This window comes from Oratosquilla oratoria, chromosome 15 (genome assembly GCF_046742065.1).
Source record: "Oratosquilla oratoria isolate Oo_2021 chromosome 15, ASM4674206v1, whole genome shotgun sequence".
NCBI classification, from domain to species: Eukaryota; Metazoa; Arthropoda; class Malacostraca; order Stomatopoda; family Squillidae; genus Oratosquilla; species Oratosquilla oratoria.
This window is the reverse complement of record NC_134791.1, coordinates 11,341,645-11,346,644: the sequence shown is the minus strand read 5'-3', so window position 1 is coordinate 11,346,644 and position 5,000 is coordinate 11,341,645. Positions and strand designations below refer to the sequence as shown.

At 42.4% G+C, this 5,000-nt stretch overlaps 1 protein-coding gene across 2 annotated transcripts in view; it reads right to left on the bottom strand.

Moving 5' to 3' along the window:
- Positions 1 to 5,000, bottom strand: part of LOC143033287 (uncharacterized) — a 149,510-nt gene that overhangs the window by 55,373 nt on the left and 89,137 nt on the right. For both annotated transcript variants that reach the window (XM_076198551.1, XM_076198552.1), the window contains exon 2: positions 316 to 358. The gene's annotated coding sequence lies outside the window, so the exon portion shown is untranslated. The remainder of the gene's footprint in view (positions 1 to 315; positions 359 to 5,000) is intronic.

The following is a 5,000-nucleotide window of genomic DNA, read 5'->3' as shown; positions in this document are numbered from 1 at the left end:
GCCCAGGGCCGAAATTATTTCGGTATCGCTGCGCTTCGGGTCGTTACTCCGACTCTCGTGGGCGGGGAGTTGGGGGTGTGTGTGCGTGCAAGGTCATAGCATTACCCATAGATCGGTCATACGAGCTCTGAGCTCTCTTCTGAGAGGGAAATATCTGTCGATCACGAGTCCAACACGTGATCCAAAAGACCAAGGTGAACACACACACACACACGCACACACAGTGTCCAGACATAACCCACTTTGGTACACGTTGAAGGAAAAGTAACTAACCCACAAAATGTGTGACACAAACGAATGGAATACATGTCTTACCCGCTACACGTTGGTAGAACTGATGTCAGGCGTACCAACCTTCCTGCAAAATCAGAAGTGTTTGGGTCATTATAAGGGACATCAGATTAATATTTGTGTGTGTGTGTATATATATATATATGTATATATATATATATATATATATATATACATATATATATATGCATATATAATATATATATACATATATATATATATATACACACATATACATACACACACACACACACACACATACATATATATATATATATATATATATATATATATATAATATATATATATATATATATATTCACCTGTGTAGCGGCCTTTAAAGCCAAAGTAAACACACCACACACACCTAGTAGGATAGTATCTAGTTACATAAACATAGAAAATAATCTGCAATGTTTTAACGGGGTAATTGGCCATGATGCATGGGGCCATGCACGCTAACCACCGAACAACAACGACCCCCCAACACACTAGACTACTTAGTTACTGTATATAAACAGACGGTGTGCGCTGTCCAAACAGACAATCATCATAAAACACGAGGGCGTTTGCTAATGATCTGGTAAACACGCTTTTTGTCAACTGTTGACGATTCGGTGGAGTGAAATGTCAATGCGGGAGGTCAAGGCCGGAGGAGACCTTTGGGTTCATGACGAGGCCAGATACGAAAAATTGAATAAATAAATTTATCGATAGATAAATGAGTATATTATGAGTAAACAAGTGAATTTGTAAATAGATTTATAAATGAGAATGTACGAGTATGAATTGCATAGAAAACGAAAGACAAAGATTAAATAATTATATAAATGAATAAGTGATATGCATGTATATACTGTATATGTGTATATGTATACTGTATATGTATATGTATATATGTATACTGTATATATCTATGTATACTCTATATGCTTCAAGAAGGTTATCACTTGCTGTGAGAATATGTGGGACAAATGTAACGGTATGTTGGTTCTCATATGCATATACATATGTGAATATGCAATAAAAACACTACGAGCGTGTGTTCACAAATGCGTAAGTAATTCCTTCTTTGTATCTGCACTGAAGATGTAATTATACGAAAGCGCTCTGCTTCGTTAGTTTACTTTTCCTAGTGGTTACTTACGCATATGTGAATATATACACATCAGCTGTTTTTGGTGGCCTGTGTATGATTCAGCAGCTTCAGCTTCAGTAACCATGGAGTCTTGTGTTTGAGGTTATTTATATTTTCGTTTCTCAGAGTAGGTGACTCACTTCCCTAAGGTGACGGCCCCTCAGCTGAATAAAATCGACTGAGATCGTTACCCCAACTTTCCTCTCAGACCGGGGACCCCGACCCCCGCAACTGCAGAAAATCGTCTGTCATTATTCGTAACTGTCTTTGGATAAAGGTCAGTCACAAAGGTCACCTCTTTGGGAAAAAAAAAGTCCAAGAAGGGTCGGCTTTGGAAAACAGGGTAAAACGTCCGGAAAAAAGGTCACAGCGTTCTTTACGTCTTCTCGACAAAGGTCAAGTCGATTTCAGTAATCAACCAATTAAGGCTGATGCTCGAGGGTGGTGGTCCTTTTTTTTTTTTTTTTTCGGTCATTTCCATCTAATTACCGGTACTCTCTAAAAACATTTCAGGACTTACGTAAATAATATTTTTATTTTCTTTAATCATCATGTGAATAGAATTGTTTAGCATTGGGATGAAAGGGCTCTTGTGTATACCTCGACAGGTAAATGGAATCACTGACTCAGAACAAAACTCACGATATTTACGTAATCGTAGTGTACAAGAAAAGGTAAAGCTCGTGGGGTCCTGTCTCTTACTCTTCAGTTATCATACATAGTGTGTGTGTATATGTGTGTGTGTTTGTGTTTGTGTGTGAATAACAGTGTATGCACTATTTCACTGTGAATTAGTATGTATACTACCTCGAACAATTCCTTGGTCTGCCCCGAATCTATTCAGGGGAGGGGGGAGGGGGGATGGAGAGAAGGGAGAATTTTTTATGACATAATCTCCCCTCCCCCCCCACATGAAGACAATGACGTCACAAAAAGGCGTCCCAAATGACGTCATAGAAACGTCACACGTACTCGACTTCTTTACGAGCTTGACCCCGAAGTGCCTTCGGAGAACGAGCCTGGGAGTTCGTGCTCCTGAAGAACGATCTTCGTTACGACATTGTTATCCAGCGACATCCTGTCCATTTTTCCGAAAGTTTTCGTCCAGGCAGTGTTGTAATTCGTGTCACTGAACGAACCGTTTTGAAATTAGCGCCAAGACTTTGTAGACCTCCTCGTATCGGTCGGCACCCAGGCTGAAGAGCCTCTCAACCGGTCGGGACCCACCAGTAAGCACAGACCCCTCCCCCCGCACGTGCCCTTCAAGGGGCTGTACGTCTTTTTAGCATTGCTGTAGCTGTCGTCAGACGATTTTATTCAGTTGTCGGGTTAATTCTCTTCCCTGTAAAGGGTTAACCTCCTTGATGACCTGGAACGCGTTTAGGGTTATGGGCCCCGGTGACTTGAGGGTAACTGCCGGGTTATGTGGTGAAGGATGACCTTATCTCGGGTCATCCGGCCTTCGTGAGTTTTAACAACCCTCCACCCCCACGCCCACGCCCACGCCCATCCCTGGAATGCAAGATCAGCTCCTGTTCACACCCTCGACTGGTCGACGCCCTTTATGCATTTTGTTCTGGTTGACGCCAGACGATTTCCTTCAGCTGAAAGAGTCGTTGTACTGTAGCTCAAGTTTTGAGTTTCATGCTGGCTGCCATATATATATATATTTATATATATATGTATGTATGTATGTATGTACAACACTGAATGGGTCCCAGAGAACAGATTTACATTTATCAACCACAATTCATTTTAATTCTAAGCCATCATATATATATATATATATATATATATAAATATATATATATATATATATATATATATATGTATATGTATGTACCTGTATATATCGATGTATGTAAATGGCATATATTGACCTAGGTCATGTCCTGACCTTTCGTTATAATGACGCACTTTATGGATTTTGTTATGGTTGACGCCGGAAGATTATATACAGTTGAAGGTAAAATTCCCCAGCTGGAAGCTCGAAACAGACAAGTCTCAGGAGCCTTTTTTTTTTTTTTTTTTGACAGGATCTTTTGGAATTTTGGGTCCGTGACCCCTAGACCTTTGAGGAGGATCCCGCATGACCTCTGCAAGACCTGTCAAGGCTTGGAGGCGCTTCGCCACTGTGAATGTTTTACTCAAGCGAAAGCAGGTTCATTGCATTCTATTAAAGGGGCGTTGCCGTAGTGAAGGGGAGAGAGAGAGAGAGAGAGAGAGAGAGAGAGAGAGAGAGAGAGAGAGAGAGAGAGAGAGAGGAGGAAGAAGGGGGAAAGAAAAACAGAAAAAGAGAGAAGTGGAGAGAAAGACGAGTGAAAAAAGAGTGAAGCGAACAGAGAGAGAGAGGGAGAGAGAGAGAGGAAGAGAAGGAGTGGAGGGGGATTAAAATGACGAGAATGACCTGGCTATCAAAACTACCGGGAAAGGTCTCCTTTTTCATTCTGTGCGAAGTAAGGGCACAGCAAAAGAGTCCATCTCTCCACCTTGCACAGGACTTACATCCCTGGGCCTTCCGCGAGGAGAGACTCCCCCCACCCCTAAGGTCAAGCTTGACCTCACTTGACACAGTGGAAGGCGCGAGTGACCTGACATCCGTGACCCCGGCAGAGACGGTCTGACCTTTGACCTTTCGTCCGAAGGTGTAGGGGGTTCTTGATCGATGTAGAAGCTGTAGAGTCTGCAACCGTTACAGGTTCCTCTCTCTTGTAGTGGCTGACGGGCTAAGACGCATTAAGAAATTAGCTCAGTGTCAGAACTAAGAGGGTTAAATTGGGTTGACTTGGGTACAGTTACAGGGCGATAGTAACTTGACTCTTGGCCGTGAATGAATAGTTATCTTATTTAGTGAGAACTTAGTTTATTCGGTGTGTGTGTGTATGTGTGTTTGTGTTTGTGTTTGTGAAGTTTAGGGTATAAGTTGTTTTGAGTCTGTCAGTATGAACGTTCGAAAACAGTTACACACAGACACACACACACACACACACACACACACACACACACACACACACACACACACACACACACACACAGAGAGAGAGAGAGAGAGAGAGAGAGAGAGAGAGACACACACACAGACACGATAGAAGCGGGGAAGGACGGAGAGAGAAAGAGAGGTGAGAGAACAAAAAAAGAGAGAAAGAGAGGCGGAGGGTGGATGGGAGACTTGGAAGATGAGATAACGAGATTAGAGTAAAGAGATTAAAGTCTGTCGAGATTGATCCACATTTTAAGCTTTTGTGTTGAGCCACCTGACAGTGTTACTCCACTCCCTTACGTCCGTTCTAGCTGCCGTCTGGCGATTTTATTCGGCTAAAAAATACATATACTAAAGACTTTCATCCCCCTTACAAGGGAGGTAGCCAAAAAACAAAGGCATAAAAACCACTTCCACTCATTCCATCCCCTATCAAACTCCACTCCCCTCCACCCTCTTCCCTCCCTCTTGTCTTGGCACCTCCTGGATGACGGGTCATCCCTGCATCTCGCCCACTGAATTCCCCTATTTTGTTGGCTCCATCGTTTGATGGTACGCTGATGCAGAAGATTTATAAATAATTTTCTACAA